At 38.4% G+C, this 26,280-nt stretch overlaps 1 protein-coding gene across 1 annotated transcript in view; it reads right to left on the reverse strand.

Annotated features, from left to right (window-relative positions):
* The window catches only part of LOC138710983 (PAT complex subunit CCDC47), a 38,502-nt gene extending 34,399 nt beyond the window's left edge, over positions 1–4,103 (reverse strand). Inside the window, exon 1 of the mRNA XM_069842240.1 lies at positions 4,086–4,103. The gene's annotated coding sequence lies outside the window, so the exon portion shown is untranslated. The remainder of the gene's footprint in view (positions 1–4,085) is intronic.
* Between the last annotated feature and the right edge of the window lie 22,177 nt (positions 4,104–26,280).

Genomic DNA, 26,280 nt, shown 5'->3' on the forward strand with positions numbered 1-26,280 from the left:
TCAACAAGTACGCATTAATTCTTCAAAAACTTAATAACAGCTTCTCTTGACAATGACTTTGAAAGTGTCATACTGAGTTTCTTACTCAGTTATACTCCTGACGCTGTTATTTCCGGCGTGACTCCGCCTCTTTGCTTACGTCTTAGAAAGTGAAGGCTCTATAAAGTCTAGGTAGGTAGTATCGTTCGCCATTTTTGTTCTTACATTGCCGAGCTACCATACGAGGAATCTATTGCCACACCGTTAAACATTATCATGTCGTAGATCCTATGATAATAAATCAAACGCAATGTAAGTCAGCAAATAATTGAGTGGCAAACAACGTCTTCGTGTGCTTTCTGCGAACGCCAACGAAAGAGCTAAAATGGCGGGCGATTATATTAAGTATTTATCGAGCCTTAAGAAATGAATCAGCGAATCACAAGACGCACACGTTTAAATGTAGCCGACCTGCAACGCGATTGGCTGCCGGAAATTAAAGCGACGGGACTATAATTATTAAGACTATTACACTTTTACTACGTCATACTATTTTTAACCAATAAAACGGTACGGAACAACGTGTTTCAACCAATCATAGTTGCTTATCCTACAAATGTTATCACCTCCCTAGCATTTGAGTTTTACCCGTACTAAACTCTGAAATATGGAGAAATATTGAAAATAAGAGTAGCATTTTTCAACTCTACATATTGTGAAACATAAAGGTAATCCAAATTATAACTGATATTAGCTTTATTAGTAAATATGTATTTACATAGAAATCCTGGAAATCCTGGAACAGATGCATTATAGGACCCACCCTAAATACTGGGTGTTCATTTCAAAGTGTGTCATGACGTCACTGTTGTTGGGTCACCGATTTGAAGCGAGTTTCAGCTTATATGTTAGAGAAGTTGCCTATTATTTAAGGCGTTCTTTAATCTGAACTTGAGAACGTGTACGGTATAACTTGAACTTCGTAGCAACAGATGGCGGTCTGTACGGTATGTGTGCTACCATAACCTCTTTCGAACTATGTTTTGCGCCGGCAAGTCGTACGCAGGGTATTTGTTATCATCGGTTGCGTACGGTAACATTCCACAACACAAATCAAATGCTCTGTGTCCATGTTGACCGTCGAAGTTAATGTCAACAAATACGTAAGTAATCGTCTTAACCCTCTCCCCATATCCCGACAGTACGTATTTCCAAACAGTTCACATTCCTGCCACTACCGGCGTTACCGTACGTATCGGTACGTACTCTTCAGAATGAACGCCGTACTTGCTAGGCAACTTCTCTGCCTCTTAGGTTATACACCTCTGCGGAAGTGTAGGAAGATTGAATTCTCTAGGCTCATCGGCTAGCCACATGACGGCATATAGCGAGCCATGACACATTTTGAACTGAACACCCAGTATAAAAATATGTTAAGCCACAAAAAATGGTCAAAGGAAGTTGCGTTTCGATCAATTAAGTGATCGATAAATATTGTTTTCATTATGTTGCCAACCAATCAATATGGTTGTAAATTAGTTTGATCATAATCATGGCGACAATTTCGATTGCTATAGTTAAATATAAAAAAAAATAAGTGGATCAAATTCTCCCTCTTGATTTAAAATATAGGCCTCGAAATGGAAATTATGGAATTATAAACAAGTTGTAAACTTTTTAGTAGCTTTATCCATGAATAAAGACATGTAGGCCATGTTTATGGTTTTTTTATGCGAATGTGGTTTACTTAGAAGTGAAATGTTTTGCGAAACATGCAATCCTGGGATGGGACTGAAGAAATTTAAAAGTGAACGAGTTGAACTCCTGTGGAGATGTCATTGGAAATTACAAGGTATTAAATGATAGACACAGGACCGCCGTATCGTAGCACTTTGTGAAATCACTCGGATAACGGAGAAGATGAAACGGAACATCTCCAGTGAAGTCCATGGTAAAATGCTAATTTTACATCAATTTTGTTTTTAATTCCTTGGTCCAGAGAAAATACTAGTAAAAATGTGTTTTTGTGAAAGACTAGTATTTTCCCTGGACCAAAAATGCAGTATAAATTGAGTAGAATTAGTATTTTATAATATATTATAAAGATGACTAATATGAACTTACTTTTAACATTGTATTAATGCCAATGTTTTATTGTTTGAAAGTTTAATGTTACTATGTTTAAAGTTTAGGTTTGGTTTGTTTCGTTTCTTTAACTTTATTTTGAATAAAATGTAATATATTGTATAACAAAGGTGACTAATATGAGCTTAATATCATTATTGTTGGTTTTATTAAATTATACATGTTTATAGTACTATGTATTTAGTACTGTTAAAATGGCATACTTGATATCTATATATATAATTTGAAATGGTAATGGAAATTACGGGAAAACGGCTGGACGGATTTTAATAAATGACCCCTCATTTTGAAGCTTGGAACTCAAAGTTTTTCGGAAAAATAGTAGTTTTCAGTGAAATGTCAATTTTTAAACATACTTTTCCTATTTTCAAAAATCCATCTGTCGTCAGTTTTGAGAACTAGCTAATAGCATTCACGGCCGACTTGATATACCCTTCGCTTTTTCGCGAAGCGAGCATCAAGTCGGCCGTGTTGCATTTCAGAATAAAACAAAACACACACTACAGTAAACAATATTACACGAAGGCCAGGATCTGCAAGAATGCTGGCATATTTAGAACTCAAATTAAATTGGTTATTAAAAACTTAACTTACTAAAAAGAATTTATGGGTTTGATTCTGTGGTGTGTAATTTTCTGGGTACAGCTGTATATTGGATATTAAAAACTACAAAACTTGAGGTGGTTTGATGACATTATTACCATTAGAAATTAAATATTATTGTAGTTAATGCCATGATGTGACTATTTTTCATTAATTATACATATTAATGCTATATTGATGATATGAAAGTGAAACGTTTTGGGGTTATATAAGTAGATGTAGGGAACAACTTAAATTAGATTTTGATTTCTATATTTTACTGAGTGGCGGCTATATAGTGTATGTTACTGAAAGCTATAACTTACATAAGATAATAATATTATTAAAAATTAAATATTTTTATAATTATTAATCAAGTGGGGTTGGTCTTTTTCATATATTTAATGGCGGTGTGGTGTAGATATTTATATGCGTGGTTCTCTTCACTATTGGCTCGAGAGAGAGTATCTTTCATTATTATGGAAGCAAATAACTTTCCGAATGTCTGGTATTCTTCATTGAAAACAAATCTGAAAAAATGTTTATTTGAATGTCTAATGAACTTAGTTTGCAGCATTTGCTGCACAAGCCACTAGTAATAATCGAAAATATACAATATATAATCGATACTATGGAATACTCGGGGTGGGTGGGTGGTGCATCTGTTCCGAAATTCTTTCCCTGATAATGAGTATGGGTTGCGCATTCGATTTGATCAAAGTTGTAGCAGAAGTATAACCTAGGCCATGAAAGTACAAGTAAAGCCCTTTAACTAGTCGTAACTCCCATAAAGGGTAATGCTGTAACCCTAGTTCCATGTTAAAAACTGAGCGAAGAACTGAATCGAGTACTAATCGCTAGCACAATGTCGTTTGGTGCCCTGCAGTCCGCTCGCAGCAGGTACACAATCTCACAAATTGTCTGGGTCACTGCCAGCCGGCATCGACTGTGGAACGCATTAGCCCAATTAAATTCCTTTTTTTTTAATCACTGTTGTGTTACTATTTTTACACTTTGTAATTTCCCACCAGGTTAATACAAAAACACACAGCATAGCTTTCTTATGTAAACGCCGTCTCTTGTTGGTAATAAACAGCCACAAGACAACGAAAGATAAAATGTCTAGGACAATGAAGATAATTTCGGCTGCTGTGCGTCGATCAGGACTTGTTACCATTACACCCAAGGTTCCTCCGATTAAACCCGGCCGAAGGTGATGCGTTTTTTAAAGGTGAAATATCGTCAGCGAAGCTTCTAGGTTTTATCTATTTTTAAAGACCCATTTCAAAAGAGTTCATTATGTTCCTTGAAATAAGCGATACGGTGCAATGGTGTAGTGTAAATATCAGGGAGAAACTATGTATTCTATGAAAACATACTGCTTTGTTCTTCACAAATCTTGCAGGAACTGCCGGAAACGACCTCCGTCCAGTTGGTGAGTTGCCATCTGCTGACAGACAAGTGGGCGGCCACACATGGCGTCCCATGGTATAGATTTATGAATGTAGATGAACCCTGTAAAGAAACTTAGCATGTGTAGATCCTCTTTATAAATAATAATAATAATAATAATAATAATAATAATAAAAATAATAAAAATAATAATAAAAACAATAATAATAATAATAATAATAATAATGTTTCATATTAATAATAATAAAGCATTCGAAAAGTAATGGCAACTAGTTACTGTTTGACACAATTTATTTAGGTTACTTTTGACACTACTACAGGGACATCATTTTATTTTTACTTCAATTTTTATTGTACCTGAGTTTTTGAATGTACTTCACTCCCACCCCTTCTACTAATGAAGTTCAACCGTCCTCCACACGATCCAAGACCGTATATACAGTCATAGTAGCCTTACGGTCATAGTAAACAGTATGTTCCAAAAATATGTTCACGTTTTCCTGTGACGAAAGAGCTTTCAATATTGAATCATTTTCTCACAGGTACTGTCGTCCATTTGCCTACGTCGTATCCCGGTTTCCCCCACCAGATTTTATTCGCTAGCTAGTGGCTGGGCTGTCTTTTCTGAGAACATTAATTTCTGTTGGGAACTGGACGTCTACGTAATATTATACTACTGTTTAAAAACACTTAAGTAAAAGGGCCTCGTTAAGTAATTAACTGTCACGTGATTTTCTCCCTTTCTACGACCCTACGACATAACCACTTGGACGAATAGTAGATAATAATGTCTGAGTAATTTTATCTTTTCGGATGGGGCAGAAGTGAAGATTGAATTTACAGTACGTAAGGTACTCTCTTATAGAGTAGGTACAAAATTATTTCAACATGAGTTGCTAGTACGAAGGACAAAACTGGTAATTGGGATTAGGTACAGTAGTCTATAATGTGATAATATGCGCATTAGAACTGAAGCCTGTATCGAAATGAACGGCCACCATTTTAAAAAATGTGTTTAAATATCCATATTATGATTATTTTTCAATTTAACTTCATTCCCTATATTGTACGCTAATGTGCTGTAGACAGTATAATATACACTGCATAATGAATACGTCCACATGGACAGCTCAGTTCGTGAGTAAAATCCCTCATTGTTAATACTGTACTGTATTTTGATTAAATAAAAACCTAATGAAAATTATCAAACTCAAAAGCGCGATATTTCCTAATTTTCGTAAATGGATGAACTACTTTTCTTCCCTCCTATACCTAGTGAATGATTTATTTGTATATTACGCCAGTGTCATCGAACTCCAGTCGTGGAAGGGGTAGCAAACGGCGTTCATCCAGAGGTATAGCCAGGTTAATATTAAAAATGTTAGTAAAAATAAAATGATGTCCCTGTACATCAAATTTAGTATCCTGCTATGTCAATAATACGTTGCCAAATTCTTGGAAGACGGCGGACTTCATCTGCAGCAGCATTTCTGGATATTTCTCTAACTGATCAATCAAAAGCTCTTCGGATGTGAACTCTTGATTAAAAGCGAATGTGTCGCTTCCACCCAATTTGCAATAGTTGAGTATGGTAGGACTTCTCTCCCACAGGCTTCTTGTAATGCCCTAAAGCACTGAGTGGCTACTTCGAGACTTTCAATATTGCAAATTTATGAAGCAATCGCTGCTCTATTACGTAGTACATGATTTCAATGGTCACCGGTAGGAGCATTGATTTAAGTATTGTTGCCATTACTTATCGAATGCCCTAGCAGCAGCAGCGGCGGTGGAGGCGGTGGTAGTGGAAGTGGTAGTGACAGTAGTAGTGGTAGTGGTAGTAGTAGTGGTAATGGTAGTAGTGGTGGTGGTAGTAGTAGTAGTAGTAGTAGTAGTAGTAGTAGTAGTAGTAGTAGTAGTAGTGATCTGTAAATTGTTAATTTGTAATAAGTTAACGTGTGTACGGTCACTGGTATCTGGGACACTATTTAAAAAAATAATCAAGGTTTCAACGTTTTATGTGGTTTGAAATGTTTAATAAGTTTCGGATCAAATTTGAATCACTAGGCCTACGTGATTTCATTGTAGATCTTAATACGAGCGCTGTTCATTCGGTCCTCAAATGTATTAAAAATTATTATAGCCTGTTTTCCTTTTTTTATATCCTCTTTTTTATACTTCAGTATTATTATTTTATTCTATTTTTATTGCTATTTAACTGTATTTTGCATTTATGTGTATTTTATATATATTTACAAAATGTAAATTTGTATTTACACAATGTAAATATGAAATTTTTAATTTTAAATACCCGTAGAGTAGTTCCTGATTTAGCATTCGTGAACGATGATGATGATGAGGATGAGTATTATTATTTTTGTTATTAACACAATTATTGCCAATGCATTAAGACTGTAGAAAAAGCTATACATACATAAAGCACTCTTCACAAAATATAGCGATAAACAGATGTTATCAAGTACTTGTCTCCCACGCCAAACTCACTCTTGCTGACCATCACCCACGCTATCAGTCCATCATCATGAGTAGGGAATTCCGCCTTTCAGATGCTCCCACTTCAAACATGATATTTTTCACCACTCCCATCGAACAAAGGCCAGGAGTAAAAATGGAGAACATGTAACATCCTGGTGTTAATTATACAGGGTGGAAGGCAACTCACGCAACTGCCTTAATTAAAATAAGAGAGAAACAAAATATGAATTGCACAAGTAATGAACGAGCCGAAGTCACCATAGATTATTAACATTCACTTTTATTTTCGGAGGAGGAGGGCCCGTAAGCAACCACCGCAGCCTCCTTACATTGGGATGATTTGAAGTCCTTTTAGTATCGTTCTTCAAGCATGTGACTCACTGCATGGTGCCATCATATCGATTTAGCCACAGCATTCAGTTCTGACAGGAGACCATATCTCGGATAAATCGCAATATAGCGAACGCCAGTAGGGGAAGTTATCCCCACCCACATGAAATGTGCATTCGACACAACACTCGCCTATCACGTAGAGTGTCTGATGAGCTAGTAGGGGAAAAGTGGATGTGGTCGTGGGCGGAGCTTCTACGTTCGCTATATTGCGATTTGCTCCATATCTCCGCCTCCCTGTGATGTTCCTCTGCAGCCTCCTCAGATCGATGTCATCTGTGCTGTCATTCATGTGCTTGAATCTACTGCATCCTTAACCAGAGGAACACACCACTGCCGATTCCGCGACTCACCAAGGCGCCATCTATCCGAGGAAGCTACAGTCCCCTAGTCACCGCAGTTAGCTTATTGAAGCCCCTGCGGCTTGTTTGGATATGTGCAGCTCCCGCAGACAGATGCCATCTGTAGGCGGATTCCGGAACCAAGTCCACAATATGTAACTATTAAAGATGATTAATGAAGTAGGTTATTTTACGACGCTTTATCAACATCTTAGGCTATTTAGCGTCTGAATGAGATGAAGGTGATAATGCCGGTGAAATGAGTCCGGGGTCCAACACCGAAAGTTACCCAGCAATTCTGCTTCAAGTGGTTGAGGAAAAACCTTCAGGTAACTTGTTTCAACCAGGATTTTAATTCGGGCTCACTCGTTTCACAGTCAGGCAGTCTGCCGTTTATCCAGCGTTGCCAGATTGTGTAATTTAAACTCTTTTTTTTTCGCAAATTAGAAGCAGGGCGCAATTTTCGGAAATAATAATTTGGACATAGTTTGCAATGGTAAATTGCGTGGTTTGAATAATAAATTTTTGCCATCTATTGAATTTCTCCACTTTTTGCAACTTCATGGGTTTTTGAGCGTACTACAAAACAATCAGTGTAAAAAACTGAGTTACCTATTTCTTGCACTCAGATAGGAATTTGATGATGCTAGAAAAACTGTTTAATTATACAGATTTATTTAGGGAAAACACGGAAATTTTACTTGAAGCAAGTAAAGCGATCGGTTTGGAAGTAAATCCCGAAAAGACAAAGTATATGATTATGTCTCGTGACCAGAATATTGTACGAAATGGAAATATAAAAATTGGAGATTTATCCTTCGAAGGGGTGGAAAAATTCAAATACCTTGGAGCAACAGTAACAAATATAAATGACACTCGGGAGGAAATTAAACGCAGAATAAATATGGGAAATGCGTGTTAATATTCGGTTGAGAAGCTCGTATCATCCAGTCTGCTGTCCAAAAATCTGAAAGTTAGAATTTATAAAACAGTTATATTACCGGTTATTCTGTATGGTTGTGAAACTTGGACTCTCACTCTTAGAGAGGAACATAGGTTAAGGGTGTTTGAGAATAAGGTGCTTAGGAAAATATTTGGGGCTAAGCGGGATGAAGTTACAGGAGAATGGAGAAAGTTACACAACACAGAACTGCACGCATTGTATTCTTCACCTGACCTAATTAGGATCATTAAATCCAGACGTTTGAGATGGGCAGGGCATGTAGCACGTATGGGCGAATCCAGAAATGCATATAGAATGTTAGTTGGGAGACCGGAGGGAAAAAGACCTTTAGGGAGGCCGAGACGTAGATGGGAGGATAATATTAAAATGGATTTGAGGGAGGTGGGGTATGATGATAGAGACTGGATTAATCTTGCACAGGATAGGGACCAATGGCGGGCTTATGTGAGGGCGGCAATGAACCTTCGGGTTCCTTAAAAGCCATTTGTAAACAAGTTATTATTATTATTATTATTATTATTATTATTATTATTATTATTATTGTGTTAGTTGGGAGACCGAAGGGAAAAAGACCTTTGGGGAGGCCGAGACGTAGATGGGAAGATAATATTAAAATGGATTTTAGGGAGGTGGGATATGATGGTAGAGACTGGATTAATCTTGTTCAGGATAGGGACCAATGATGGGCTTATGTGAGGGCGGCAATGAACCTCCGGGTTCCTTAAAAACCAGTAAGTACAGTAAGTAAGTAAGTAAGTAAGTAAGTAAGTAAGTAAGTAAGTAAGTATTGTATTTTATTTCATAGCAAAACCATTAATCTATAAATGCTTATTTTGTATTAATTTTATAAACCTGCTCAAAATGGTTTAGGCACGAAAATATTTTACCATTGAAATAATTATTTCGTAATTAGCATATTTTGGCACAATTTTCTTCATAATGTGCCGGTCTTTAATTATAACGTCATGTGAATTCACGCATTGCTATCATTGCCTGTCCCATTATTTGAAACAAAAACGGATTTCTCTTCATTTCGTGCAAGAGCTGCTAACGAAGTAAAAAATGCAAACCAATTATAATAATATAAACTTGAAGTTCGATCTAATATTGCCATTTTTCCTGTTTATATTGGCTTCCTCATATAGGTCTTCTATTGTTCAGAACATCTGGTGATTAATCTAACTCAATTGTCGTTCAAAACATCTGGTGACTAATTCATTTCGATCTTCGCTCAGAACATCTGGTGATCAATCCTATCCTGTAAACTCTGAAAAGCGAATGATGCAACTCCTGTAACTATGCATTCATACTGTATACACACATACCTACATCAAGTTAGTGTTAGAGCATTGTTTTTCGTTTCTCTGTGATGTACTGTCATATTCATAGAAATGCGGTAGTTAGATTTAAAAAGTGACTGCATAGCGCAGAGCCCATAGACGGTCAGGAATTGGGCATGTCCTGGATTAGGTGGGCAAGTACTGGGCAGGCGTTGCTCTTAACATTAGACAAGAGAAGTTCAGTGGCGGCCACTCAGTCGCTAATCTCCTAATGGAGGGGTACTTAACCTGGGATCCATGGACCTCTCGGGGGTCCGTGAAAGTCACATAAAATTATTTTAACGTAAAAAGCAGAAGCGTATCTAAAAATTCTTGTCTCTTTGGCATGTTTCTACGGAGGGGTCCATAGCTTTGATCAGATTTTCAAAGTGTTCGCGACTCAATTTTCGGTTTTCATTTGCACACTTTCTTAAACGTCATGTTTTTGTTCGTTTAGCTCTTGATTTCGACATAACTTATTTTCTACTAAATGTGACAGGGATATTCGAAAAATTTAACACTGTTTGTGACTGTTATTGTGAACATGATGTAAGGAAGTTTGGGATTTGAAATAAAAGTTTAATATTTGTTTTCATTTCTGTCTATATACTTCCCGTAATTAAATTTAATGAGGCGGAGCCTTCTCGTTAATCATTTCATAACGGCTTCCTCATTTCATGAGATTTAGTTTCAAGACGACAGTGCAATTGATACTACTGATAGACGAAGCGATTCGCACATAAATATGACGTCAATGAGTTGTTTGAAATTGTAGTGAATAATAATAATAATAATCATAATAATAATAATAATAATAATAATAATAATAATAATAATAATAATAATAATAGTAATAATAATTTCAATACAGAGAATGGAATTCATTTGAAAATAAATGCCACTGTTAAGTAGTTTAGAGTCAGACTTTGTTAAATTAACTATTTCTATCTTTATAAACCCCGTATTTATTAATCACCCCATTTATATACGAATCGCTTGTGTGACGTAGCGCGCTTGGATGACGTCACCGTATTAGCAGAAAGTATAATGAGGCATCCCAAATGTCAAGGGCACGTTAACATTTTTTCAACAAAATAATTTCACTTACTGGTTTCGACTCTGTACAACGCCACAATATTACATGGAAGACGTACTGCCCGACGACAGCCCCACTCCTAATTTATATGTTAATTCGTATAAATTGGTGTAAAACCGCAAACAGTTTGATTTACGTGATAACATACAATATACACAATCCTGTAGCAAGAATATACGAGTATAAAGCCCCCTTAAAACGTCCGTCATAATTTTTTTTTCACAGCGTTCGACTCGTACCCTGCCTAAAGAAGTTTCACTTCAACACAGGAAAAATATGATTTGAGGTCAAACCGACAGGAAAGCAGGAAAACAGTTGGGAGTAAGACCAGTCCACTTTACCACATGAGAACATGTCGGGATATTATGAGAACCGAACTCGATGAACATCCTATAGCTGGCCACGCCGCTGAATCGTGCTGACCGCTGATAGCGCTGATAGTCTGTGACGCAGGCTAGCACCACGCGATGGCTCTTGGCTCGATGTCCGACTGGTTGTATGCTCCGTTGTTTACTCCATGACTTCCCTGCGTAAACAGCGTCGAGGTGGTCACGACCCCCAGAAGTTCAGCGTGACGTTTCGGCTATTCGAATGATTAATGAATGGACTTCAATTAGGAGAATCGGAGGAGAATAAAAATCCAGCACATACCAAATAAGGAAATTCGGCTGCGACTAGAAAGAAAAGAGCTGTTATGGATGAAATAAATAGGAAGGTATGAATTTGGTACCGGTACGCATATTTGTTGACGACGAAAAATCTCTCTTCAGTTGGTTATTTAACGACGTTGTATCAATTACTTGGTTATTTAGCTTCGATGGAATTAATGACAGCAAGATAATATTCGGCGAGATGAGACCGAGAATTCGCCATGAATTATCCGACATTCGCCTTAAAGTTAGCGGAAACCTCGGAAAAAAATCAAGTTGTAATCAGCCCAAGCAGACAAACGCGCTACTGCCTCAGCTATGCCGGTTGCTCGAAATATAATGTTGCTGTAAAAATAAAGGAGTGTAGGCCTATGTGGTATTTGTGGACTTGAAAAAGGTTTCTGACAGAGTGGATTGGAATAAACTTATGGGGATCCTGACGAAAATTTATGTGGATTGCAGTAGCGGCTAGTGGTCAAAATAATGAGTGTGCTACAATCTCTATATCGGCCTACTGTATACAATTATATGTATTTATCTTAATTTGAGACTCGCCTAGTGACGAAATATGAAATCCATACGACGTTCCTTCCTACTGCAGAACTTGTCAATTACCCTGGTGTTAAACCTCTCCATCTTGGACATCATACTATTTTCTATTGACAGTATTGCAAGAGCAGTGAGACGATCCTGGGACATAATGTTCCTTAAAAACGTTTTTATGCGTTTCAAGCAAGAAAACATCTTTCTGGCTCAGCAGTGGTTATTGGTGTTGTAACCGAAATATTTAACAACTTCGTTACTTCACAGAATGGATCCCGTGAATTGTTGGAGGCTGTGTTTTGTAACAATTGAACAACTCCATCTATATTTCGGAAGTCGGGTCTTCCGTATAGAACTCAAAGTTGTGTCTTTAACACTCTTTTGTTCAGTACAGTATAGCTGTTGACAGCAACTTCAAGTTCCCGTTCAGGAAAATTATGCGAAAAATTGTCAAAAAATCTGCTGTTTAACAATTTTGTTGCGTCTAGGTAGCTTGAAGACTGGAAACGATAAGTAGTTTCCTGAATTATACGGTCACATACTACTTTGGCTTCAATTTTCTGGGATTCCATTTTCCATCGCTTGCTGACTAATTCAGGAGGAACCTCAAAAACAGGTCAGCAGTAGTCGGACATTTGAATTACCAACTACATTGTACATAGTTTCCACAAACAAGCATTCTTTCGTTACGCTTTAGTTTCGCAATCTCCAAGCTATGTCGTGCTGAAGCTGACTACAGCACTTCCCCGCGTAAAAATAGCCAATCAGAGCAGTGATTTCAGCTTCGCACATGCGCATTAATTGTCTAGACTTTCATGTAGAGTTTTGAATAGCACAACGAACCCCCTGGGGCACCAAAGAGCGAAGAGCGAAGACTAAACACTTTATAACTCGTCATGAACATAATCACAGGAAATTGTCAAATGCCAGATCAAATACTATGGTATTGCAAATACATTATTTGAGCAAATATGATCATTGTGCTGTAGCACTGTAGCACATAAGGACGGGCCACCCCTGGTGGATTGGAAATCTGCAAAATTATGCGCTCACGGAGGATCGGGCCATATTTTATTAAAGTCATCTCATAACTACTTGGCTACTCTTTCGCATTGAGACAACTCATTCTGTCTGTGATTTTCCTAAGGCGCTAAGACAAATGGAATGAGACCTAAAGGAAATGATTTTCATTCACCATCTCTATAAGTAATCCCTATAAGTAACAGTCGACCTGGTTGGCGAGTTGGTATAGCGCTGGCCTTCTATGCCCAAGGTTGCTGGTTCGATCCCGGGCCAGGCCGATGGCATTTAAGTGTGCTTAAATGCGACAGGCTCATGTCAGTAGATTTACTGGCATGTAAAAGAACTCCTGCGGGACAAAATTCCGGCACATCCGGCGACGCTGATATAACCTCTGCAGTTTGGAGCGTCGTTAAATAAAACATAGCATTTATATGTAACAGATTGCTCATCCCTATGTTAAAATCTGCAGCACTTTGAAGAGAACAACCGCCAGGATCGTCACCCCTCCGCCGTAAACGAACACGAGATGGCAGTACAGTTGCTAATGCAATTTAAATGGGAGTTATGACGTGACTCCTTATGTAACAACTAGATGGGAGCATAGTAAACCTGACAAAAGTCGTTACCGTCAAAGCCTATAAGGCCGAGCTATCTGGGTATACATATGATCTAGGGTTATACCAAGGAATGTTGTTCGAGATCCGTGAATGACACAGCATTTCGTATGTCACGCAGTGATCCGCACTTATTATGCAATCTTAATTATTTTTCTTTCTTACAGTGTGTGCTTTTTACCCTTGCGACCCGTCATATTTCTGTACCCGCTCTCTGCAGTAGACTGGTTGCCCTCCAATATGTAGACCTATAGTTCAGATGTCTAGTGTGATAAGCTGATAACTAGTGACAGGCAAAATATAACCTTTTATTTCATATTCTAAACTACTCCTGCTAGCGATATGCGAACAAGGATTTTCACGATCAACAATGCACAGAATGAAATTAACACCAAAAAATCACATTTCGTAATGTTTTTGTAACATTTTCATACAGTCAAACTTGCCTAATTCGAACGTTTTAATTTTTTTTAATTCGAAATGGTGAATAATTTGAATTTTTTGCGTCGTTCCTTGACATTTCTATACATGTAATTCAAGAGTGTGATCCCAAAACGCGTTAAGTCCATTTTTATGAAAGGACTGGGCTAGGCTAGTTCTTTTTATTTACCGTTCTACGGACTGAGCGAGTTTTCAAGTGACATGCACAATAATACAAACTTTTAGACAAGGATTGATCTTATTTTGGAAGAAAATAAAAGTAAAATATAATGATATAAGGCTCAAACATAATCATATATAGGGTAAATTAGGGTCTGTTGGACACTCGGCCATGTTGGACACTTTGTACTTTAACGTGTTACCCCGCCACTTGTGGGCACCACATTCTGCTAGAAGTCAATGAAGGAAGTAGCCACGAGTGGGGCTACTTCAGTCATTGACTTCAGGAAGTAGCCACGAGTGGGGCTACTTCAGTCATTGACTTCTAGCAGAATGTGGTGCCCACAAGTGGCGGGGTAACACGTTAAAGTACAAAGTGTCCAACATGCCCGACTGTCCAACAGATTCTAATTTACCCTATAGCTATGTATAAACCATAATATATATCGTCGTTGTTCCTGCAATAACTCCTATTGCTCTATTAAATACCTTAAATAGTGATACAGCAAATAATAAAATCTCATATAACTTATGTAATTATATTTCTTTCTTTCTAAAATGTAAGAATTCACAGTCCCCTATGTACGGCTGCCATAGGAGAATAAATGTGTTTTTTCCTCATATTGAAAAATTGTATATTCATTCATTCATTTTATTCCATAGATCTTACATGAGCAATGAAGCTTTAAGATGTGGAACAAGTAAAAATTTTACAATATTACAATTACAATTTTTACAAATTTTTACAGTTTTACAATTTAGTAATTTTCTACAATTTTTACAATTTTGTGCAATTTCGTACAATATTTTGGCGAGATGTAGTGAGATGAGGTGAGGTCCGAGGATTCGCCAAAATATTACCCGGCATTTGTCTTTTGGTTTGGAGAAAACCTCGGAAAAACCCAACCAGGTAATCAAATCAAGGGGGGGGGTAATCTAATCAAAGGGGTTGATGCCAAGGACTCGCCATATACCATCCGGCTTCAGTCCCATGGCTGTGGAAAACCTCGGAAGAAACCAAAGACCAAAGGGGGATCCAACCCAAGCCTGAACGCAGTTCTGGATCAGCAGCCCAGCGAGTCTGCCGACTGAGCTACATCGATGGCTCTACTAAAAGTATACAATACATAGCCAATCAGATTATTAAATTTACAAACGCAAACGATCATTCATCATTCATATTTTGCACATAGGAGTTATTGCAGGAACAACGACGATATATTGGATAATTCGAAGTGAAATTCTATGAAATTCAGTTCCAAAATGACGAAAATCAACCCTCTATACAGCGCGAGCAAAGTGTCGCCACAACATCCCGAGAAACCACCGCCTACAATCCCCCAGTCCATGAACCACATCCAGGAATTACGGTGCAATGTTTAAGGACAGGGATGTCGAACAGCGATCTCAAGCTGTGAAACGATTAGTTACTGTTTACTACCTGAGCTGGAGCGGTGACGTCAGTCTACCCTTACTGTAGCAGTGTTCTGTACGCAGTGTGTTTATCAACTCTGGCGGCCGGTATGGATATGGAACGATGTTTCAATAGTGAATGGATAGATAAACATTTCTTTACCTTAAAGGGCGGAAAGGTGCATTGCTTAATATGTAGAAAGAAACATTGATACATAAGCCATAATAATATTAAAAGGAATTTTAATTCAATGGATGCTGAAGCTTATAGAGCGGAAAAATTATCCGGTTCCGCTCGTGAAAAGGCAAAAGAGATGTGTCTGGAATGTTTTTAAATCTCTAAGTTTGTCCCGTAATATTGTTGCTGATCGCATGTCAGAAATGGGAGATAACTTGGACGGACAACTGATAGCAAGAATGAAAACTTTTACTTGTTTTGCACCAGCTCTTGATGAAACTACCGACCGCAAAGATACGGCGCAGTTAGCTATATTAAGGGATGTCGATTCAGATTTCAATGTTCATGAAGATCTTGTAGATGTCATTTTGTTAAAGGATCGAACTCGAGGGAAGATATTTTGAATCTGTAACAAAAACTATGAACAAATTTCAAGTCATAGCAAGATTAATTAATTTTATACATCAAAACAGTTTACGTTTTTGAACTTGCACTGCTACAACACATACACATAAAGTTGATATTTTAAACATGAATTAGCAACATTATTATGATGATTTATTTCTGCCACTAACGAACAACATTCATGAATGATCCAGTAGATAAAACGATATTATCATCATCCATCCATCCATCCTCATGTAGACCTACATTCTTCGTTCATCAAAGTTTTCAAGTGCAAATCTAAAATGAGTTCCTAATCAATTAGTAAGATGTATAAAAATTATCTATGTACCAGCCGCCGCATTAGTAGTTTCGCTTTTGTTTACGATCATTCGCCCGGTCTGCCTGCTACCTGTGTTGAACCGTTGCACGGTAAGGAAGAAGTGAAGGCTCTTCAGTTCTCAGCTCGAGAGCGCTGTTCGACATCCCTGTTTAAGGACAACAAAATATGAGTGAAACAATTTTCAAATAGCCCAATAAACTCGAAGAATTCTGCAAGAATCAAATATTCATTATTATTATTATTATTATTATTATTATTATTATTATTATTATTATTATTATTATTATTATTATAAAGTTTTATAAGCTATGAATCTCTGATAGGTTTGTTTTAGTAGGCCTAGGCTATATCCCATGTGGTAAGACAGCTGCGTAATAACCAGAGATGAACAAAACTAACTGCCGCTCTCGCTCGCTGTGTTCGTTGCATTTGTCTTTCGAGTCTCGTCTCGTCTTTCTCGTGCGCTTCGAGTCTCGCTCATCATTCTCGAAATAGCATTTGGTCGGCGTGGAAAGATTTCGTAACTTAGAATAACATACATCATTGAAATAAATAACATGAGACAAAATGACAAAACAGAATAGTATCTTAGTTATCAAAGTGTTCTGGTTCTATTATATGATATTACCTATGGTTATATAAATAGAAAAAAAAAACAATTCTCAAATAAATTTGCATTTCTAAGAAACATAAAACATAAAATTAATATCATTTTACTTGAGATTGCACACTTGATCTCAAACATATGAAAAGGAAATTCCTAGCCTTTTAATAAGGGCCTATAATTAAATAATGACTGGGGAACGGATTATTATACACTGAAAGGTAGACATGATGTTTCAAATAGGCTACTTGATTGTTTATACATAGATAACAGTTGCCAAAGTAGATAAAAGTTCAGTCTGGTGTAAACAACTGTGGCGATTCAAGGCTGCTTGACGTTCGGGACTTCGGGAGTGATCAATCTCGGCGTCTCGAAACACTCACAAGCAGTCTTTACGTCAACGACGCGACGTATACAACATTGTCGTGCGGGTTTCCGGGTTTGCGGGCGCTGTTAGTCTTGCTTTCTCGATCGTTGTTCATTTCTGATAACATTTCTTCACTGTTGAGACGAAATGGTTGCTATGAAAGACAGAAAAGCTTTTTTATCTTAATTTTCATCTTAAATAGTCATATTAGTGTTGAACATTTCCGAACAAGGTTTGGTGCAGAACCATCCAGTGACCCTACAATTCGCAAGCGGTACACGATTTTAAGGCAAAGGGATGCATTTGTAAGAGAAATTCAACCGGACGTCTGCCAGTAAGCGAGGAAACAGTTGAGCGTGTCCGTGATAGTTTCTCACGTAGTACGAGAAAATTTACCGTCTTCGACTTCGGAATTTGCAAAGTAATCAGAAAAGAGCTGAACAACCGGCTACCACACAGGTGATTGGGCATGCTGGTCGCAACGACAGCGAACTTCTTCGTTGATCTCTACGTTCTCCAGACTTGACACCCGTTGATTTTTTTTTTTTCATGTGAGGGCATGTTTAAGTTGATTTTTTTTTTTCATGTTTAAGATAGAATCTACGTTTCACCCTTACTACAGATCATGCTTGAGCCAACACCTGTGGAGTAACGACTAGCGCGTCTGGCCGCGAAACCAGGTGGCCCGGATTCGATTTCCGGTCGGGACAGGTTACCTGGTTGAAGTTTTCTCCGGGGTTTTCCCTCAACCCAATATGAGCAAATGCTGGGTAACTTTCGGTGCTGGACCCCGGACTCATTTCACAGGCATTATCACCTTCATCTCATTCAGACGCTAAATAACCTAAGATGTTGATAAAGCGTCGTAAAATAACCTACTAATCATCATTAACATGCTTGATCTACGAGAGCGCATTGCAAGAGCCGTATCAATCGATCGTGATATGCTTGAAAGTAGCTGGGAGGAACTGGATTACAGGCTTGATGTGTACCGTGTTACCAGGGGGACTCACATGGAACATTTTTTGGGTAAGGTACTAAATCTTTTCGAGTTTGTCTTTCTATTAGTACCAGTTTTATGTATCTAAGTTTCATTAAACGTAACTTACATGTGTTCGAAAATGGAAAGGCATTTTGTGGAAGCCCTGTTTTTCTTTAGTTTTACTGGACAGCACCAGGCTGTACACTTGCCTGTGAACACTTCAGGTAAGAACGGCGCCCAAGAGCAGGTCTTTAACTGCAAACCCAGCATTTCCCATTCTTCCCAATTTCTTGCTTTCCTCTTAATCTCCCCATATAATACCCTAACGTTGTCTATCAACTAATATCTTTTACCCCGAACTCTTGTCCCGTTCACCATTCCTTAAGTATCACAAATTAACAAATTAGGCCTACACCAAAATAAAAGGGGCCAATCACTGCACTCACACACCTACTGGCACTTTCGCCAGAAATAGTGTCATATACAGTATGTAAATATATTTTTATTGTTATTTATGTACAATGGCTGGAGAAGGCATCCTGCGCGTATAAGACCCTAAAACGACCTCTGGCTCAAAGCCAGTAAAGTCAATAATCAACAACAACTTCAGGTAAGAACGGCATAGAATTAGGTTGTGCGCTTAGTTGGCCTGGGAAGAAATTCGGATTGTGCCTTCATCTACTTTAAAATCAACCGCAACTAATTCGAGTTGGCCCTTCCCAATGTGGCGAAGCTATTTCTCATTCCAGAATTTACATAATGGTCGTTACCATGGGAACGATAAGCAGATTATGCAAATTAAGTTTTCAGGAATAACTCCCTGCAAAGTAATTTGAATAATTTCGAGGGAAAAATTGTTCCGGAGCCGGGTATCGAACCCGGGACGTTTGGTTAAACCTACCAACGCTCTCCCATTGAGCTACTCTACCCGACACCGATCCAATTTTTCCCTCTGTATCCACAGATCTCAAAGTGGACTGACAACAGTCAAGCAACCAACATTTGAGTGCACACTAACTCTGTGTGACTTTAAATTGTGGTTTCCTGTTACGTTCAGTGACGTGTATTATGAAAATTAAGCTTTCAGGAATAACTCCCTGCAAAGTTAATTTCAATAATTTCGAAGGAAAAATTGTTCCGGGGCCGGGTATCGAACCCGGGACCTTTGGTTAAACGTACCAACGCTCTCCCACTGAGCTACCAGGGAACTCTACCCGACACCGATCCAATTTTTCCCCTCTATATCCACAGACCTCAAAGTGGGCTGACAACAGTCAAGCAACCAACATTTGAGTGCACACTAACTCTGTGTGACTTTAAATTGTGGTTTTCTGTTACGTACAGTGACGTGTATTATGCAAATTAAGCTTTCAGGAATAACTCCCTGCAAAGTTAATTTCAATAATTTCGAGGGAAAAATTGTTCCGGGGCCGGGTATCGTACCCGGGACCTTTGGTTAAACGTACCAACGCTCTCCCACTGAGCTACCCGGGAACTCTACCCGACACCGATCCAATTTTTCCCTCTGTATCCACAGATCTCAAAGTGGGCTGACAACAGTCAAGCAACTAACATTTGAGTGCACACTAACTCTGTGCGACTTTAAATTGTGGTTTTCTGTTACGTACAGTGACGTGTATTATGCAAATTAAGCTTTCAGGAATAACTCCTTGCAAAGTTAATTTCAATAATTTCGAGGGAAAAATTGTTCCGGGGCCGGGTATCGAACCCGGGACCTTTGGTTAAACGTACCAACGCTCTCCCACTGAGCTACCAGGGAACTCTACCCGACACCGATCCAATTTTTCCCTCTATATCCACAGACCTCAAAGTGGGCTGACAACAGTCAAGCAACTAACATTTGAGTGCACACTAACTCTGTGTGACTTTAAATTGTGGTTTTCTGTTACGTACAGTGACGTGTATTATGCAAATTAAGCTTTCAAGAATAACTCCCTGCAAAGTTAATTTCAATAATTTCGAGGGAAAAATTGTTCCGGGGCCGGGTATCGAACCCGGGACCTTTGGTTAAACGTACCAACGCTCTCCCACAGAGCTACCAGGGAACTCTACCCGACACCGATCCAATTTTTCCCTCTATATCCACAGACCTCAAAGTGGGCTGACAACAGTCAAGCAACCAACATTTGAGTGCACACTAACTCTGTGTGACTTTAAATTGTGGTTTTCTGTTACGTACAGTGACGTGTATTATGCAAATTAAGCTTTCAGGAATAACTCCCTGCAAAGTTAATTTCAATAATTTCGAGGGAAAAATTGTTCCGGGGCCGGGTATCGAACCCGGGACCTTTGGTTAAACGTACCAACGCTCTCCCACAGAGCTACCAGGGAACTCTACCCGACACCGATCCAATTTTTCCCTCTATATCCACAGACCTCAAAGTGGGCTGACAACAGTCAAGCAACCAACATTTGAGTGCACACTAACTCTGTGTGACTTTAAATTGTGGTTTCCTGTTACGTTCAGTGACGTGTATTATGAAAATTAAGCTTTCAGGAATAACTCCCTGCAAAGTTAATTTGAATAATTTCGAGGGAAAAATCGTTCCGGGGCCGGGTATCGAACCCGGGACCTTTGGTTAAACGTACCAACGCTCTCCCACTGAGCTACCAGGGAACTCTACCCGACACCGATCCACAATTTAAAGTCACACAGAGTTAGTGTGCACTCAAATGTTGGTTGCTTGACTGTTGTCAGCCCACTTTGAGGTCTGTGGATATAGAGGGAAAAATTGGATCGGTGTCGGGTAGAGTTCCCGGGTAGCTCAGTGGGAGAGCGTTGGTACGTTTAACCAAAGGTCCCGGGTTCGATACCCGGCCCCGGAATAATTTTTCCCTCGAAATTATTCGATAAGCAGATTGTTTGGAGAAAAGTGTAAGGATTTCACAAGTTTCAATTCTAACACACAGTTAATGTTGAACTGCTTACAACTACATTAAATTTTCATCCTTCAAACAGCTTCTAATGACATTAGCATCGTCATTGCACACATGCTGAAAGAGTACTTATGCGTGTCCCAGGCACGAAGGGGGCCTCTGGGGTCGAGGCCGTCACGCTGGCTTGCATGAGTCGGAAAACAACACCTTTTTTATGCCGCCGATAAGGCGGTCGCCGCTAATGACATAACATGAGTTGACCAGTTGCATAGAGACTCCCTCAAAAAGACAGGAGCTGAACATTTGGTACCGTAGAACTCATATTATCCTCGAGTGCAGCCGGCTTCCATTGTGGGAAACAGGAAGATTTTTCAATCGCAAACTGACGTGACCTGATTTCAAGGTTAATTTTCAGTAGCTTATTTAACGACGCTGTATCAAAAATGGTTTGCAACCGTTTGATTGTCACGGACACCTTGAAGCTCATATTTTCTTTTGCCGGACTAGCAAAGTATAGTTTTGGCTGGGAATCGTGTTCTGTCGCACGTCGCGCCGTGGTGTCGTGATCTATGCAATTCTGCTTTAGACTCGCGTTACGGAATGCTCGCTGGTTCGAGTCCTCATGGAGGAGGAAATTTTCTCATGAAATTTCAGCCAGTGTATGCGATCTGTTCAACACAGCATCATGATGCACTTGTGGAGCTACACTAGATAGCGAAATCCGGTTACGAAAGCCAGCTATAATGGCTGGGTGGGATCATCGTGCTAACCACACTATACCTCCATTCAGGTTGGATGATCGTCCACCTCTGCTTCGACATGTGGAAGTGAGACCAGCAGCCGGTTGGTCGGTCTGGGTCCTTCAAAGAGCTGTAGCGCCACGGATTTTTAATTATTAGTGAGACATGGACATTGAGGAAGAAAGACGAAAGCAGAATAACGGCTAATGAAATGAAATTTATGAGTTATACAGCGGGACATATGAAATGGGATCACAAACGCAATGAAGATGTAATGGAAGGATTACAACTACAACCTGTAATTAATCACGTAAAACATTATCAGAACAACTGGATAAATCATCTGCATCGCATGCATAGAGATAGAATCTCAAAAGTCATGCTCCACTATCGTCCAAACGGGAAGAGATCTCTCGGTCGTCCAAAGAAGCGCTGGATTGAAAATTCAACTGTGAGATCGTAACAGGCCATTTGTCCTAATACTTGAAGGGAAGAAGAAGAAGATTATTATTATCTACTCATTAAACATTAAACATAATGTAATGAATTAAGCATAGTTGACAGCTATATTAAATTTCAGCTTTAGCTTTTGAATTTAACTTGAAAATGCGTAAATATAAAGTTATTTTACGTTGCCGTACATCACGTCTTTGCAGTGAAAAAATGAAATCATCCGGGGCCATTAGTTTATATACAGGATGACCCGTTTGGGAATACATAAAATAAAAACATGATAAAATGAGAACTGTTGCTATTATTTATTGTTCAATAATTTGTACATGCATTCTAGAAGAATGGGAGTTTTGTCCAAATCAGACCTCAACTTGCCCACCATTGCGAACACGATACAGTTCATATCTTGAGGCTAATTCCTTCCATGTGTGGTATCATATCTCAGGGGTAACTTTCTCAAAAGCTGAGAAAATCTGTGCTCTGGGCTCATGAATATTCCTGGGTCGTTGTGCATACACATCATTTTTCACGAAACCCCAGAGAAAAAAATCGGATGGTGTCAGATCTCGGGAATTTGGAGGCCACATAATTGGCCCTCCTCGACCACAGCAGTTGTTACCAAATGCTGGTTGGTTGGTTGATAGCCAATGTTCTGGTATCATGACAATGAAGTCATTAGCCGTCTTGCAGTCTTCTGTGAAGAGATGAACAAGCAAAGCTTCGCAATTTTCCAGGTGGTGCTTATTCATGATTGCGTCTTTTCCACATGAGATGCCGATTCTACATAAATGAGCTGCCAAACAATCATGTCCGGTCAGAAGAGGGAAGGCTGCCACTGCTGAATTTCTTGGTTCTTTAGGGATGATATGCAAATTTTGAAGAAGGAGTTTCCATGATTTATCAAATGTGTAATCCAGATAATCACGGACGTCTGTTGCTCAATGACGTGATGCACCATCCTGTTGGAACACGATACCCATGTTTTTTTTTTGCTGTTACAGTTGTGGTTCGAAAAAGTTTTTCAACATGTCCAGGTATGGTCCTGATCGAACTGTTTCCTCTGCGGAGATAAACGGCCCATACAGATTACAACGACTTACCGCGTACCAAACATTAACTTTAGGACTACTGTACTCCAACCACGAGAAAGTCTCTGGGGAATGAGACGAAGAGGGGTAATGCTGTGAATGAATGTTGATGTTATAAGGTCACACACGTGGGTATTCGTATAGCTCGCGCAAGAAACGATTACCGAAAACCAATGGTGGCGTTGCTGTCTGTTTTGACGTGTGTATGTAGGCACGCCGAGGGGGGAGAGATGCGAGGCGATGGAAGTACTGTCTCTTCCAAGAAGATGAACAAATGAGGACATCGCTATGGAAATAAAGAACGTAGCAAGAGAAAAATTCGAAGCTAATTAAACGCGCAACATATGTTTACGAATGAAATAATAATACCGTGCGATACAAGACACGCATTCACATGCAATGGAACAAACTAAAGTCGTAATGTAACTATCACAACGCAAGACTGATTTTATCGATATCGTTTCTCTTCCGACTGTACTCTTGAATATCATTCAAGTTATCTCGTGACCTTTCCTGTCGCCCGCTCTTCCTTATCGCAGTGTTTGATTCGCATTCCTTCCGTCGGTAATCCGTGCTTGCGAGACCTATATCTCTATTGGCTAGCTCTCACAGCACAAATGATAACATTGATACACACATATTTATACTACCCTAGTTACAAAATTAGATAACTGTTAATCTCCTGGTCTTTTAATCCCTCCATACAGGAAATAACATATGCAGGAGAGCGTGTGGTTTTTAAACTGACGTTATAACGGTAATATTATCTATCTACTTCGTTCCAATAGATGACGCAATAGTAAGCACATTCCTTTCACGGTTGGTCTCCTGGTTGGAGAACAGTAGCCTGTTCCAGGTTCACGTCCCCATATGATTGCATTATGGGTATTCACTCGTACTCTGACACGGAAGGTGGCTTCGTCAGAAAATATCTATCTATTCAAGAAGCATTTTGTTTATTCGGTCGTTGCTGTGTAACTTCTTTTGTTTTTTATGCGGTAACAATGATACAAAACTCCCGTGCTTCAGTATCACATTGGAACTGAAATAAATTCTACAGCACCCCATTATAAATTTTATAGTAATTTTATTTTATGTATTCCCTAACGGATCAGACTGTATGTGTGTGTGTGTGTGTGTGTATTGCATAGTTGTCAAGCAACAAACAGCACTACGAAAGCAAACTGTTCAAAAGGAAAATATTCATAGGATTCTATGGCAGGAACATTCGAGCTTCATTAATAAAACTAGCCGTACCCGTGCGCTCCGCTGCACCCGTTAGAAACAAATATAAAGTAATTACACAATTAAAATAGGACATTTGATCCAGGGAAAATTCGTGTTTGATAGAAGAATAAATTGTTTAATATGTTACTTAATTTAAATTGTATAAAAAAAAATTAAAATCCGATCATTTTGATCCAGAGACCACACATTTGGTGCAATGATAATTCATTTAACATGTTTCTTAATTGTTATTACATGCAACCATAGTTTAATGAAGATGGTTCTGAACTCTTCAAATAACTCAAATAGTGATACAGCATATATAGTGATATGTAATTATATTTCTTTTTCCTTTTTTTTTTTTTTTTTTTTTTTTTTTCGAAAATGTAAGAATTCATGATCTCCTATGTACCGTTGCCATGGAATGAATAAATGTGTTTTTTTCTTTCTACTCAAAAATTTTACATTTTGCACATAGGAGTTACTGCAGGAATAACAACACTATAATCTGAGCCGGCGGTGAAAATGTATTGTATTGTTATTTTAAAAGTCTTATATATCCTTAAATATCAGTCCTATCAAAATTTTGCATAGAATAAAAATGTACAGAATAGCCTATCAAGTTTTCTGTGCATAAAAAGCTATTTTAATCTTACCAGTGCTCGATTCACAGAAGTTACTGTAATAACATTATAGCATTATGTCCATCTAGAGAAACTACACTTTCCAATCGTGAAATAATAATTAATTATACAAATCGGTTAATATAGCTTCCGATATTACTTCATACAAACACAGAAACATTCTCTGTAGGCTATGCTTCATAGCTTTCGATTGTTGTTGTCCAAGGCCCCTTATAGACTAAGTCATTTGTCTTTTATTTCATTACACCGCCTTAGATGGCAGTTATTTTAATTTTAATCTCATTAAATATCAGTCCTATCAAACTTTTTCAAAGAATAAAACTTATCGGAAATCATTTTTAAAGAAACTTTTGTTATGTAACATTTTTCAGAGAAATTAATAATAAGCGAGATATTTCGATTTATTTAATTCAGGCCCCCTTATAACCCCCCTTTTAAATAACATTTTGAATGCCATATAGCCTAAAATCTAAGTTACAACGAACTTAATTTATATTCCAATTTTCATCGCAATCCGTTCAGCCATTATCGCGTGAAAAGGTAGCACACATCCCGACAGACAGACAGACAGACAGACATACAAACAAAAATGTCAAAAAAGTGATTTTCGGTTTCAGAATGGTTAATTATACATGTTAAAACCAATTATTTTTGGAAAATCGAAAATTACCAGAACAATTTTGGCTACAGATTTATTATTAGTATAGATAGTCAGAACTACAAGTCACAAGAAAACAAGAAAGCAACGTATTATATTATAGTCTCGTGTCAATTTCCGGTTGCTAAGAGAAACTGTTAAAAGCAACG

This window comes from Periplaneta americana, chromosome 12 (genome assembly GCF_040183065.1).
Source record: "Periplaneta americana isolate PAMFEO1 chromosome 12, P.americana_PAMFEO1_priV1, whole genome shotgun sequence".
NCBI lineage: Eukaryota > Metazoa > Arthropoda > Insecta > Blattodea > Blattidae > Periplaneta > Periplaneta americana.